This window comes from Mustela erminea, chromosome 14 (assembly GCF_009829155.1).
Source record: "Mustela erminea isolate mMusErm1 chromosome 14, mMusErm1.Pri, whole genome shotgun sequence".
Lineage (NCBI taxonomy): Eukaryota > Metazoa > Chordata > Mammalia > Carnivora > Mustelidae > Mustela > Mustela erminea.
In genome coordinates this window covers 30,750,777-30,766,505 of record NC_045627.1, presented here as the reverse complement: position 1 = coordinate 30,766,505, position 15,729 = coordinate 30,750,777, and the positions used below count along the sequence as shown (strand labels likewise).

The 15,729-nt window shown below is 43.5% G+C and overlaps 1 protein-coding gene across 2 annotated transcripts in view; it reads right to left on the bottom strand.

Moving 5' to 3' along the window:
* LOC116573025 overlaps positions 1–5,327 on the bottom strand; it is a 138,103-nt gene extending 132,776 nt beyond the window's left edge. For both annotated transcript variants that reach the window (XR_004278584.1, XR_004278586.1), the window contains exon 1: positions 5,308–5,327. The gene's annotated coding sequence lies outside the window, so the exon portion shown is untranslated. The remainder of the gene's footprint in view (positions 1–5,307) is intronic.
* Positions 5,328–15,729: the final 10,402 nt, after the last annotated feature.

Genomic DNA, 15,729 nt, shown 5'->3' with positions numbered 1-15,729 from the left:
TCACAGAGTCAGCAGCAAGAAGAGGTAAAGAGATGAGAATGGAACTGAAGTTGAGAGCACTAAGCTTTTTCGTCTCTTGGCACAGCCCAGTGTGAGCCACGGATCTACCAGAGATGTCAGTCACGGGGCGAGGAAGGGAGATTGAGAAGTGGCTGAAAGCCCTTGGGAAGAAGAAGTTCCTTCCCATTTATATCTCTCAGGGCTAAACTCACTTAGGAGGTAGTTACAAAAACGGGCCAAAATGTTTCTATTTACTGAAGCGTGAAGGTGGGTGTTACAGCCAGCCTTCAAGATGGTCCCAAAGACTGCTGCCTCCTGCTTTTCACACCCTGTGTAGTCCCCCACCACATGGTACCAGACCCAGGCACACCAGTTTGAGTGACCAGTAACATACGGTAGAAGCAAAACATTACTTCTGAAACTAGGTTCTAAAAAAAAGACTATGGCTTCCCCCTCTTCCTCCCCACTTCTCTTCCTTCTTCCCTCCCACCCCCTCTCTCCCTCAGGCTCCCTTCTCCTCTCTTGCTCTGGGGGAAGCAAGTCCTGTAAAGCCCACATGTCCAGAAACTGAGCCTCTGGCAGATAGCCAGCCAGAAACCAGAACCTGCCACCAAATGAGAGTTAGCTAGGAGGCTGTTCCCTCCACCCCGGTTGGCTTTGAGCCTCCTGAAGCCTGGAGGGAGACACTAGGCCAGAAGCACCCAGGGAAGCCACTCCCTGATCCCCAACCTTCAGACACTGTGAGATAATCCGTGTTCTGCTGTTTAGTCTGCCTGCACTGAGGCGATTAGTTAAATAGCCGTGGATAACTAACACAGCGAGCACACCGAAATTTGATCTATTAGCTTGATGTTCTTCTGAACGTCTAAACTATCTCCCAGTGATTTAAATAGAGATCATGAAGATTTTTCCCATGTTCAGCATCTTGAAGCTAAAGTAAAGGGTTCTTTGAGGGGTGAGCGCATGGTCTCGAACTCGGATGAACATCCTTATGGTCCCCTGAGAGCCCGCTCATGAAAGACACCGTGCTTGGGAAGTGAGAAGTGACATGAAAGGTGTTACTCCAAAATCCAGTTATTAAAATAGTCTACAGAACCTGTGGTCACTGGTAAAGGAATCAAGCCGCAGCACCTGGAAAGGCTAGATAATACAGAAGGAAGAGGAGGAAGAGGGACAAGCAACATTACTGCAGTGTTCCTTACTGACACTAGATGGTGATAAAGTTTTATCGTGCAATTAAATTTCAATTACACAGGTTGGCTAGGATAGAAGTCCTTTAAAGAGCATCCCTTCAACAAAGCTAAGCAAAACCTTTACCTCATTATTACTTGGTTAATACTGGTTTTGAATTATAATTTCTGAGTAGAAATCAAAACTGAGTTGCTTGCATTGATCCCTGACCTAAATCCATCTTTGGAAGGAGGGAGTTTAAATAAAGTAAATGTACTTATAAAAATGCACTTTACAAAAATTAATAGCAATTTTAATAACTGTACTATGAGCATGCATTCAGTTATTCCCAAGCAAATCTGAACGTTGGGATAATTTAGGCAGAGCTGAGTCATAATTTGCTTTTGAAAGATCAATACCTCTAAATCAAACCAGGAAAGCCCTCCAATAATTATAGTACGTTTTCATTTCTTTCCTTCAAAATATTTCCTGTTACAAGAGGTTGTCTAGCTTAATAATTAAGAGTACAGACCCTGGAACCAGATTGCATAGATTTAAATCCTAGTACCCCTTTGGATTGTATTTTAGTATCATTTTGTAAATGAGTTACCGAAAAAATAGTATACGTGAAACACTAAGAATAATACTTACAATTTTAAAATGCTGTTTAAATATAAACTATTATTATTCCACATGCGTTCCCTGTGTCTGAGGTACAAAGTGCTATGAAGGGCGCCTGTGTGACTCAAGCATCTGCATTCAACCCCATTCATGACCCCACTGTTCTGGGAGGCTCTCTGCTCAGCAGGGAGTCTCCTTCTCCCTCTGCCCCTCCACACACTAGGGCTCTCTCTCTTTCTATCTCTCCCTCTCTCTTGCAAAAACAAATAAATAAAATCATTTAAAACAAAGGGCAATGGAAATGTATAGCAAACACTGAAGCTTGAAATCCAGGTCAATTTCCCAACATTACACAATGAGCGGAGTCCAAGTCCACGGATAAAAGAGACAAACATCGGGAATTGTACTTTACTATTGACAGAGGAGGTATGCTTCCAAAGAAGAGGCATAAACCAGGACTGGAACACAAAACTTGTAAATCTTGAGCCAATGTACCTTCCACTGCACCACAACAAATAATTCTTATTTATTGCCTGAAGGAACTCCTAAAAGACACGTCTTTGGCAATATTGGCTGCTAGCTCACTGACAGATGAAATTTTGAAATATTAACAAACACTTCCATCCATCTGCATTATTTTAGTTATCACCACCCTCTGCCTCATGGGATGTTCTGCCTTCCTTGGCTCAGAGATGGAATGATACAGCAGAATTCAGGAAAAGAAAACATTTTTTTTTCTCTTTCTATTTTCTTCTCCTTCTTCTTCTTCTTTTTTAGATTTTTACCTTCACTCCAGCTAGCTCACATACAGTGTTACATTAGTTTCAGGTGTACAATAGAGTGACTTGGCCCAAATGTCGTGCTCCTCACAACGACAAGCACACTTCTTCAACCCCACCACCTATTTCACCCATCCCCCACCCCTTTCCACTCTGGTAACCAACAGTGGAAACCAAATATTTCTAAACCTTTGGTCCAGGTATTAAGGCAAAAAGATTTAGAAGGAAACCTGACATGTTAGAACAGAACTTCCCATACTGTTAATACTCAGAAAGATTCCTCTGATAAGGAGGACTAGGGAGATTTGAAAGGAAGGCAAAGACACCAGTGGGCTCCAAAGAAGGGACTCTAGTCTCATCCCACTGATGTCCTAGGCTGAGCCCTCTGATTGAGGCTGGGGAGCGAAGGATAATGAAATGCCCAGATATATTTGGGGATTCTGGAGCAAAATATTCTGCCCCCTCTCTAGGTAGAATCTGGAAGCCAGAGGACTCGCTATTCCTGGGTCCAGCATATGCACAGAAGTAGATGGAAAATATGTATGCTGGATCCAAGCAGATGGTTTTGTGAGTCCCACAGAGCTCTCAAAGCCACAGACTGGGGTGGTGGCAGCAGAATGATGCCAGAAATGCAAGACAAGTACAGAAGCAGAGTTTCTCATGGTGCAGCTGGTAAGGAAGCATTAGAACATTCTTAACACAGAGAGCCACAGCCCTGAGAGCCAACAGCAAGAGGCTTGGCCATCAGAAGCCAGGGGGAGCACAGCAGTAACCACCCCAGAAAGTGGGTGTATCCTTTAAGATATTGACCCAGCTGCTTTCACAGAGACCAAAATAACAGAGCCTTAGCAAGATAGAACACTCATTTCTGTCCTATGCAAGTTCAAGTTAGTAGAGGTCCAGGGAGCTGGTTCTGCTCTGCTCTACCAGGCCAACCAGGAGCCACTGCCCCCCGACCCCCGACCCGCCCAGGATATTACCCTTGTGCCCTTCAGAAATCAAGCTGGTTCGTCATCGCCCTATCTTCATTCCAGCCTTAGAGAGAAAGAAAAAGGAACATGGAAAGCTGAGGGTCAGCAGATGCTGCTTGAGGACATGACCCAGAAGTTGATGCGTCGTTCCCGGTCACTACCCATGCATCAGCCAGCCCTTAGACACGTGTCCATACCTAGCTTTAGGAGACCCAGGAAATGCAGTCACTAGCTGGGCAGCCATGTACCCAGATTAAAATAAGGTGGTTATTGGGGTGCCTGGGTGGCTCAGTGGGTTAAAGCCTCTGCCTTCGGCTCAGGTCATGATCCCGGGATCCTGGGATCGAGCCCCACATCGGGCTCTCTGCTCAGCAGGGAGCCTGCTTCCTCCTCTCTCTCTGCCTACCTCTCTGCCTACTTGTGATCTCCGTCTGTCAAATAAATAAATAAAATCTTTAAAAAAAATAAAAAATAAAAAATAAAATAAAATAAGGTGTTTATTTACTAAAGAAAGAGAAAATGGGTATCTGTAGATAAGTGGTGATCTTTGCCACTGTCGGTATCTCATAAAAGCCAGGCAGGATATGTAGAGAGGACAATACTGAACACTGTCAAATGCCTCCATTCTGCATAAATCCATAAATACTTTGAATCTTAGATGCAACCCTGGGTAGGAAGGCGAGGCCTGAAAATTAACAAAATTAAGTTTCTTGCACTCCATGGAATGGAAACATAAAATAGAAATTAAATTCAACTATAAAAAAAATGAAAGATACATTTTAGTACACCTTAGTTTGTGGACTGGCATTTATAAGCTACTCTTAATTCAGACTACTTAAATAGGCTTGAAAAAATAAAGCTGTAGTTCTCTACAAGACCTTGACAGATGCTGATTTTGCAATTATTGTGATATAGTAACAAATTAATAACAATGAAGACCTTGTTAGATATGTTTTTAATCTTCAGTATTCTAAACAGTTCTGCCAAATTCATTTATTCTGTTTATCTCCAAATTCCTAAGCAGTTTATTCCCAAACTTCTTTCACAGATGGCTATGACAGGTGTGGGCATGTAATCTAGAACAGTCCGTCTGTAGACTGGCCAGTCCGTTTCAGATGGCTTTCAACAAAAGCTCTGCCCAAACCGATTATGATGATAAACAAGACAATAAGACTGTCCCTCTTGGACATCTGATCCAGAAGTAGATTGGAGAGAGTGTGATAGAACTAATTAGAGAAGCAAAGAAGTCACAGAATCAGGCTACGGTCTCAAGGTACCATCAGTTAAATAAACACGTGATGTGAGATAGAAATCACCATCAGTCCTTGAGCTGGAAACTCAAAAGCAACTGATCTGCTTCCCTACGTTTTCTCCTTTTTCTTGCAGGTGGGTTGGAGACATGGATCTAGTTCCCGCCCATGAAAGGTGAGAAGTGTCTTCTATCACTTCTGGGTCCAGGTCCTCAGACCCAAGGGGAGTCCTTCAGTTCTCCCATTCCTCGTGCAGTGACTTTGGAAGCCACGTGTTAATATGGGAACATCACAAGATGGAGGCACTTGGAATCTGAGTGGAAGAAAACCTCTACTGACAACCTCATTTTGTGGGGGCAAGAAATAAATATTTGCTGGGTAAAGCCCCTGAGATTTAGAGCTGGTCCATTGTAGTAGCTAGTGGGTAGCTATCCAGACTAACACAGTAACCAAATGTCTCAGTGTTGCCCATGCTATAGTTGTTCTAGCGCTAATAATTGCACAGTTGCAACTTACCGTTAAAAAGAACCCGTAAGTCTGGAGTAGTCCTATACAGCTGGGGTCTGTCCTGACCATGACCGTGTCTGTTCTGATTATGCCCTTGCTTTCTCATTTGGTAAACTTCATATATCGCACTGCTTATGGGGAAACCCTATCTCCTTGTGTCCTTTGATATGTACTGTGAGTACTTATAAATGTAACATGTATTTTTAAGTTATAAGCCAGAAACTGTAAATTAATGGATCAAATCCGAGAGACTTACTCTATACATGAGACAAAAGGAGAAAAAAGCTTAAATACAGGGAAAGAAAATGAGACCAACTTAGAAGAAAGAAGAAATAAAGTATTTATGTCTTGAGTTAGTAAGTTCAAGAGGAAACAACTGAAAAGAGAAAATGGTTATCTATCCATGGGAGAGGAAATGTATTTACATGTAGGTACCCTTTAGTTATTTTAGTCTGTAAAATCATGACATTCCAAGGAAAGATACCATTTCCTCTTGCTTCTTAGTAATTTACCTGTGCCTCTTTGTTATATGCCCGTCACTTGAATACACTTTGAACAATTGTAATGTATTTCATATACATTCCTGAAGTTATAATTTGTGTTTCATACACTGGTCAAATAGGAAAAGAGATCATCTAACCACTAACATGACTGTTTTAAAGGATTATATCCCATTTTCATTTGATTCTCTCTCAAGATAAAAAGATTGCCTTTAGCATGCAGGGAACAAAACCCTCAAATTGCTCTTGTCCTTTCTGGACTTATTGTTGCAATTATCATACTACCATAGAATACATAGGTATCCAAATAGTGCATATTACCTTAGATAAATCTTTAATATTTAATTATATATTAAAATGATATTTAATTTCATATGCTGAGAACATAAAAAGCTACCATTGTTACAGAACGGAAACTAGAATTCCGAAGTTTAAAAATGTATTCCGTTTATAACCTGCTTTCCCTACAAGACTAACAACATGAAATCTATTTTTTTAGCATTGACTTAGATAATAAAGTTATTTTTAACCAATAAAAGGACAGTTCCGTTAACTCCCAGGCCTAGAGTTGATTGAGAACCTGAATGTGAGTAAAGCTATTTTCCTGAAACTCACCCTGCCATTGAACGCTTAACCAACTGAGCCACCCAGGTGCCCCTCCCTGGGCATTTCTGTATTCAAATACCTTTCTGGTCTATTGCACATTGCTGCAGCTTACCACATACTTTTAAATATAGTGATCCTCTGAACAGCTCTGTGAGATAGAAAAGACAAATTCTTACATTCATAAGGTCCAAGAGCCCAGCATACTGACTGTCTTCAAGTTGAATTCAGTCCATAGACCTGTATGTCTATTTTATGACATTCATGAACTTTTTTGGAGTTAGTTGCCAATATTTAAAAGTTTCAGACTTTCACACTTAAAAAAATTTTTTTTTAATTTAGAAAACTTGGGGCACCTGGCTGGCTCAACTGGTAGAGCGAGCGACTCTTGATCTCCGGGTTATAAATTCGAGCCCCACCTTGGGTGTAGAGATTACTTAAACCTATAATCTTAAAACAGAAAGTAAAAGAGTCTTGCTGTCGCAGAGGCCCACATTCCTGAATGGTAACAAGTGGCTTCAGCTGCAGTGGATAGAGGCTGCCCCATTTTTGAGGGCTCTTTCTCTCCAATTCACTTCGATCCCCACTGCTATTAACCCCCCCCAAGACAGATAACGGAATCAGTTGCCACTATCCTGTTTGGCAGGCCGCCTTCTCGCAAAGTGTCACCCGCCTGGCCTCTGGGGTGTGTGGGAAAAGGATTCATCCAGGTCACCCCAGTCAGCCCAGGAATGGTGGGGGTACGCCGCTCAGAGCCGAGGTTAGTGGTGCTCCTTGGAAGTGCACACAGCTGGATTTGGAGATAACTTACTAGGTTAAATATGGAAAAGACCTTCACACATCATCTCAAACTCCTCACTGTACAGAAGAGGAAACTGAGGTCCCAGGGGGCCCCGTGACTTGCGCCGTATCACACCGCGAATTCACAGAAAAGCCCAGCTCAGAGCCCAGGTCTTTTAACTCCGGACTGAATCCCCCGGAAAAACAGAAACAGGAGAAAAAAAACAACTGCAGAGAAAGGAAGGAGAGTAGGGACGAGCTCTCCCTTCCCCCTCCCCCAGGCTGTGGCAAGCAGCCAACGGCAGCTCACTGCATATTTAATTTAAACCTTTGTCTGCCCTGGCAAGGACAAAGTACAATCTGTTTTATGTAAAAAGTCTTCCCTGAGGAAAGCCTCGGCCTCCAGCTGCGAAACTGATTGATGTTCCTGAAGCCCCCGGGAACCTCGGCCGGGATCCGAGGTTGTGGTTTCCAAAAAAAGAGTTTGTGAAAAGGGAAGCGCTGAAAACAAATTTTTTTTTCCTTCATTGTGTTTCTCTCAATCTGGGAGAACTACACTGCAACATGGGGGGGGGGGGGGGGGACATGCAAATAAAGACTATATTTTTTTTTAAAGGAGCTTTCGGAGTTCCACAGGGGAGGGGCTCCGGAGGCAATCTGCCGGGGGAGGAAGACAGGAGACGCGTCTGGAAGCTTTATTTGCATAGCAAGCACTCTGCTTTACTTAGATCGCCCCTTCCAATCAATAAAGATAGCAAAATGTTCTAAAGATGCTTTAGCCACACTTGGCAGAAGACCCAACTATTTGTATTTCAAATACAAAGATGTTTGTATTTAAAATGGGTGTGAAATGTTCTAATAGAGATTAAAATCCATGTTATTTTGAGAGTTTTATGGTATTTCCTGATACCCGGTTAAGGAGACCCCGATCTGGGGTGACGCTTCTGGCGACTCCAAGGCCAGTTTTGAAATCCAGTCCTTGAGTTGCCTCAGAGTGCTCCTGGACAAGGCAGGGTCAGGGCATCTCCTGCCAGGCTTCTGTTCCGTCCCCGGAGATGTTGACACCAACTTGGTGCCCCACACGCAGACAGCACCGAAGGGCTCAGCCCCAGCGTGAGAAAAATCTACAACAGTTCTGAAGCTAAGATGAACCCAGAGGACCAGCCCTCTCCACTGGCCCTAAGTCTCCCCTGGAGCAGAGTGCGTGGCAGTCTGAGAGGCGGATTCAAGGGCCTGCCTTCACCTTGTGGCTCCGTGGGGGGCTGAACTTCAGCTTTGAGCCAGAACAAAGCCACTGCCAGGTCAGGGCTAAGGAGCTGGGGCCGATCTTGGGATGGTGCCAGGACCCAGAAACCACTGCCATGAGCCACTAGCTGGCTCTGGTCCCAGGACCATGTGCAGCTGCCCAGCAGGCCAGACTGGGCCTGCAGACTGGCGCCCAGCCAACAGCCCCATTAGGCCTCCCGGGCTCTGCTCCCGTCAGGCTCACACCCAATGGCCCGTGTACTTTGGCATCAGCGTGCCTGTAGGTATATTCTGAGGTGGCTGAATAGACCTTCAGAAAAGCCGCGTGACCTGCTGGTTCTTACGGTTCTAGACACGACCCCGTTGTTCTAAAAATCCACAGAGGTCAAGATGGAGAGTGGCAAATCTCTGAAGTTTGTTGGCCTAAAGAAAAGGAAAGAATCGACTACTTCCCTTAACTCTGCGTGCTCTAAGGTGCCTGTCATTAGGACTCTGACAAGAACAAACCAGACACCACTGGCTGTGCAAATAGAAATCCCACCTCTTACTCCCAAGCCAGTGGAGGCAAATCAATGAATGGCCATATACACAGCTGTTTCTAGATGTGCTTCCCGGTGTCTTGAGCATTACGCTTTACCAAGAGCATTAACGGCAATGCAATCATATTGAGAAAAGGCTGAAAGGGGGGAAATTTTGATTAAAAAATATATATATATATAGTATTCCTTGTATATACTAGATCATTTTCTGTATCAGTGGCTATTCTCCAAAGCAACTGGTCCTACTGACCCTCTGGACACTCTGTTCCAAAAGATCAAGCTGCTTCTTCCCCGAATTTTGTTCCCTTCCAAACTCGCTGGGCCCTTTCCAGCTTGGGTCCGAATCCCACCGTCTTAACCAGCTGTATACCCAGTCCATCTTCACAGTCTCCTCTCATCCGGGAGAATCCTGTACAGTCGTTTGGTAAACTGTGGCCTTAGGCACGCTCTTTAATGAGAATAAAGGTCAGCATCCTACCATGTGGCCAGCAGGATCAGTCCCATGGAGAGTAGCCCAGTAGGGCTTGCTCTATAAAGACAAATAAGAAGAGATCTCTATGCTAGGGAAGCTTATAATCTAGGCGAGGCCGTGGATATGCTGCTTAACAAGGTGATAAGTGGAAGCCAGCAGTGTGAACCAAGTGCTAGGGGATCAGAGGCAGCAGTGATTAATTATGCTGGGTGTGGGGATTAAAGATCTGGGACTGCTTCCCAGAGAGAGTAATGGTTGAGCTGAAACTTAAAGGATAAGCAGGCTTTGATCAGGAGGAAATTTAGTGGGCAGAGCGCTCAGCAAGATGCCTTCCGGGAAGAGCCATGGTGCAGAGACTTCCAGATGCTGAGAAGTGATGATGTACGAAATGTCGGGAGCGCGCAAGACCCTCCATCCACTACGGCTGAAGTTTCTGGTAAAATGTCAGCGTGACACAAGAGAGAATCAAGAGTTAGCTTAGGCCAGAGGATGACGACCTTGGAAAACAAACTCCGTGGACGATATCCTGAAGGCAGTGGTGAAGCAAGTGAAGGGTTATAAGCAACCGGCTGGGAAAAGAGTTTAGGTTCGTGTAGTGTGGGTGACAAACAAAATTTTCTAGAAATGACTCTGGGAGGTCACTTGAGGCAGCCTGGGCAGGCCCACGGGAGCAGGGCCTTCCTCTTTTCCTAAGGGGGATGGACGCCGTCCAACTCAACTCAGCTTCCTCTATAGAACTGGAGCCTTCTTCTCCACCCCCTCAAGTCTCAAATCTCCAAAGCTGAAAAACCGGCTTTCCTGGACATTCTGGAAACATTTAACACTACTTAATGCCTGGTGCCCCCGTATGTTTGTATCCTCACTGATGAGTTGTTCTCTCACTTTCCCTATATGGAAAGCAACAAGGAGATAGAACATAAACCTTCCACATTCAGGTAGATACCTTTCCTTAGATCGATGAGAGGCTAAGATCACAGACTCCTGCTCTTCCTGCAGACACTTGCTTAGTACATTTCATCAATAAAATCTGTTTCTAAATCCATCTCATAGAGTGTTGTGAAATGCTTTCTGACCGTGGGGCTTTCCGACCACAGTGACTCATGAAGGTACGATCTTTTTGCACCATAATGGGGTATCCTAGGAATGGAATAAGACATCTCCCACTGTCAGTTAAGACTCTGTTGTAATGGGGGTGCCTGGATGGCTTAGTCTGTTGGGTGTCCAACTCTTGATTTCAGCTCAGGTCATGATCTCAGAGTTATGAGATCAAGCCCCAGGTTGGGCTCTGCACTGAGCAGGGAGTCTGCTTGAGATTCTCCCTCCCTTTCCTGCCCACCCCCCCACCCAACACTGCTCATGCACATGCACACACACTCTCTTTCTAAAATAAATAAAATCTTTAAAAATATATATTTTAAAAAGACTATGTTGTAACAGAGGATCTGACTAAAACGGCTTTAAAATTGAAGGGGATTCTTGGTTCTCATAACTGTTGGGTGGACATAGTTCATCGAGTATTTCAACAGTATTATCTGTGACCCATTTCTTTCTGCCTCTCTGCTCTGCCTTCTCTAGTGTCAGCCTCTGACTCCCTAACAGTTGTAGGAAGGCTACCTTTCATAATCAAGTCTCAAACATTCACATCCAGTGGCAAAGAGGGCTTCCACACCAGCATTCCAAGCCAGCATTCCAAGCCAGTGTCCTGAAATCCATCCTAATTAGATAAGCTCGTCTCACCTATCTATGTTCACATCAATCCATGTATTTATGTAACAAATATCTATTGATGTCTACTACCTGTTAGTAGTAGTTCTAAATCACTGTTTTAAACCACTGTTCTAAACCACTGTTCTAAATCCTGGGCCACTGAAATAACACTGAATGATTGTTTGGGTTACGCCAACTGGTACCCCCTGGCAGAACTGAGCGTATGTTCACTTTCCTCCAACGTGCATGGACTATATAGGAGTGGAAGTAAAAGCTTGGATAAAGATGTCCGTGCTGTTAGGAGAAGGGGAGGACAGGTGACCAAAAAACTCTTTACAGTCTTGCTACTGAAAGTGTGGTCCATGAACTGCCCTTATTGGCATCGCTTGGGAGTTTACTATAAATGCAGAATCTCAGGTAGTACCCCAGTTGCACTGGATCAGAATTTGCATTTTAAGAAGATCCCCAGGTGATCCATCTGAACATAAAACTTTGAGAAGCACTCATTTACAGGATAGATAAAAATGGGATGATTAGGCCAGTAAGGGAAAGAAGTTGGAGAACAAACCAGAGGATCTATGTAACCAACCCAAGTTGGGATGACTACCAGATCATACCAGTTCCCCCCGGGAGAATCGTGCAGCTGACCCTCTGTCAAAGATGATTCATCCAAAGGGAGATATAACTGCCAAGGTGGGCCAATTAATTCTTCTAGGTCTTTGAAACATGAATCAGGAGAAATGGTTATAGAAGGCCATTGGAGAGAGTTGCAGGTTGATAGAACCATGGCAGGTCCTAAAGTACCTAATCCAGGGACCCTCAAAGTGCTCTGAGGCTTGGTTATTGGCAACCACTCTGGTTCATCCATCCCCTAAAATATCCTCTTTTAGCTTCAATTAGCCAAAAGGGTTTTTATTGGTTGTCATTTAAACAACCTTAACTTACATTGCTTTGACCTTCTCAGTCTAATCATCTACTGATGATGAGAGTATTTGGTCTGCCTAAGGGGAAGACCACATGTAATCCATTTCCCCACATAGTATCTAAGATGCATACACTGCTTTGTCTCCTCAGCTTCCAAACTTGACCTCCACCACAGGCCATGAATACGGAATTTTATTCACAATTGTCATATGCACAAAAAGACATTTTTACAGAATTTTTTAAAAAATTCTACATATTCTGGGGTGCCTGTGTGGTTCAGTTGGTTAAGTGTCTGTCTTTGGCTCAGGTCATGATCCCAGGTCCTGGGATCCAACCCCACATCAGGCTCCCTGCTCAGCAAGAAGTCTGCTCCTCCCTCTCCCTCTCCCCCTGCTTGTGTGCTCTCTCTGTCAAATAAATAAATAAATAAACAGTTTTAAAAGTTTTATTTATTTATTTAACACAGAGGTCACAAGTAGGCAGAGAGGCAGGCAGAGAGAGAGGAAGAAGCAGGCTCCCCGACGAGCAGAGAGCCCGATGCGAGGCTCAATCCCTGGACCCTGAGATCATGACCGGAGCCGAAGGCAGAGGCTTTAACCCACTGAGCCACCCAGGCGCCCCTAAATAAATAAAATCTTAAAAAAAACTTCTACATATTCTGAAATGCTCATGGGTTTCATAACAAATGTTGCATTTGGGGTTTACTTTCTGTGTATAAATTAATGTATCTTTCTAGAAAGATCGATCCATGTGTCTTCTTTAATCTCACCATCCTATTGTTGATCTCACCATCTTTTTTTCAGATGCAGCTGCCTTTTATAAATATATCTACCAAATGATTGAATTGTTGTTATACCAATTTTTCCTCTTTTACATGCAAAATGTTTTCAATCAAAGGTTGGCTAATAGCTAGGCTGTTTGGAAATTAACAATCCTAATACATGGGAAAACAATATAGGCATTTAAAGCTTAATTACTCCTTCAGGCTCCCTGTGAGAAAATCAAGGCTTTTTTTTAATTAGTCTGATTCTGTATTCCTTGGAGTATTTCATCTTATGCTACAATATTCTCATTTTCTCCTTCTTCAAAAAAAAGAAAACAACTCTAATACAACAAAACAACGAGGAGGTCACATCTCACAAGGAACAAACATGACATCACATGGGGAAGTGAGTCACCGTGCATCAGACTGGGAACTGAGTCAGGACTCAACTGACTCACATCTTTCTGGGCCAAGAACCAATTCTAGTTATATCATGCTGGAAAATGACTCATAGACTACCTTTATTAGGTCCCCTCGACATCAAATCAACTGCAAATTGGAGTAGGTCTTATGAAACTCAGGAGGCTCTGCTTGAGCCATTAGTTCTCTGTCTCTGTCAGTGCGCAGAGGATTTGCGTCTATGAAACTCCCAGGTTGTCTGGCCGCAAGAACTCAGAAGCCGACATTCACCAGTGGTACATCAAAACAAGAGTATGCATAAACTCTGTAGTCTCTGTGCAATACGCTCATTTGTCCTTAATCTATTGGTTGACTGAAAATCTATTATCTTTCATGTCTTTAAAAAAAAAATGTTTGCTATAGAAAATAATCTGCAAAGGCAACTAACTGTTCAATACTTTCGTCAATTGAAAGTCAAAGTTCAGCAATAGCTAATAGCACTCTTCTCTGCCTGAGAGTTACCTCTGCTATTAAACAGAGTGAAACAGAAAGATGCACTGATAAAGTATTCCAGTTAAAACCAGAAAGGGAGGGGCACCTGGGTGGCTCAGTTAAGCCACTGACCCTTGGTTTCAGTTCCTGTGGTGACCTCATGGTCAAGAGGTCGAACCCCACAGTCGGGCTCAGCATGGAGTCCACTTGAGTGAGATTCTTTCTCTCTCCTTTTCCCTCTGCCCCTCCTGCTCCAGCTCGCTCTCTCTCTAAAAAATAAAATAATAATAAATAAATAAATCCTTTAAAAAAAAATTGGAAAAGGAGACAGGGAAAATTAGAGCTCCAAAATTATAAGATAATTTCCAAAGCATTTTCAACAAATACGTTATGAGAAACTATAAATATTACTATCACCTGAAAGTCTAAAATGGATATCGCTTTTAGCAGAATCCCCTAACTGGCTAATCTAGCCTTAAACATATAGAAATTCCACGTGCATATCCAGAAGTTTGGACAACATTGCTGCTACTCTCTCGTGGGACAGTTGGGTAGGAGAGGACGTCAGCTGCTCCCTGAAGAGAGGACATTTAAAGTGCTCTCCAATCATCTACAGGTCCCCACAGAGCCCACTAGTCCCTTTGGTCACAACCAGATTCATTTCTCATTACTTGCTTGATCCCTGATAAGCATTCGAGTTTGCAACCTCTGATGAGTAGATTACAAAATTTTTCTTACTGCTAGATAATAAAAAGAAATAAAAAAGGAAGGTAAATATTTAAGAACATATTCATATTGCAACTTGGTCAATCTTGTTTTCAATTTTTCAATCAGATTTTTCTTTATTAAACATGTACCACGGATCCTGTTCGTGCAAGACAGTGGGCTGGATGCTTGACATTAAAATATAGGCTACTGTCCTTGTCCTTGAATTGCTTGTGATGTAATTGGACAGGTCATAAAAGCATGTCCTTTATTCAAAATTCAACCTTAAAAAGCATTAACATGAGGCTCCAAGACTTTATATAATTTAAGCCAAACCACAGACACTAGAGCTTGCCTTTGTCCATTTAGGGGTCTCTACTCTCCAATTAAAAACATTGCAGTACTTAATATTTGAGAAGCCCTATGCTAAGGGATATGAGCTCCTGTAGGGCACAGTCTTTAACCCCAGGGCATCTATATTATATTAGGATTGCAACGACATTAACCAAATAATTCAAATATCTGGCAACATGAGATGATACATCAGGCCGAGATACCACCTTAGCACTCATAGAGATCACTTTCTGTGTGGGTGTGTGGAGAAGGCCCCATCCCACCTTTGAGGCTTGAGCAGCTCTTCTCCAGACATCATCCTTGACTTAATTATTCTAATCTTAAACCAAGGCTGTAAGCCAGCTGAAAAAGAGTTGAGGTTTTCCCCAGAAAACCTACATAATTCTGACTAGTAACCACAGGGAAAGTTTAAGCAAGGAAATAGTGGTGAGAGTGGGAGGAAGGAGAAAGAGAAATAGAAAGTCCCAAAGGGAAGATCAGTTAGGTCCTCCAAGAGCCACAGGCAGGGTCTGGATAACCTTCAGATTCTGTAGTCCCTGCCCACTTGGATCCATCAACTGTCAGTGAAGATTTTACCAGTAATGGAGGTCAAGAGGATTCGGTTAGAGTCAGATGGTGACCTTTGGCGGGGGGGGGGGGGGGGGGGTGTTCTCAGCCTATTCTCTCTATGATCCATTCTCCTCTCCCTTCCCCTCACGTCCCTCCTCCACCATCCCTCTCTGACCTGTATTGCTGGTTAAGGGGAGCTGATCGCCACAGTTTGTTTTCCCTGAGCTTCCAGTGTCGCTGGCTGCCTTCTGCAATGGGCCAGCAAGAGGCACCAGCATGAGATTGTGGAGGAGATGGGGGGAGGGGAGAAACATAAGGCCATAAGTCCCTCCATCTTGGGTGGCCTCTCAGATGACTGAATGGTCTCCTTTCTGGCTTTAGCTCCTATGGACAAGGCTG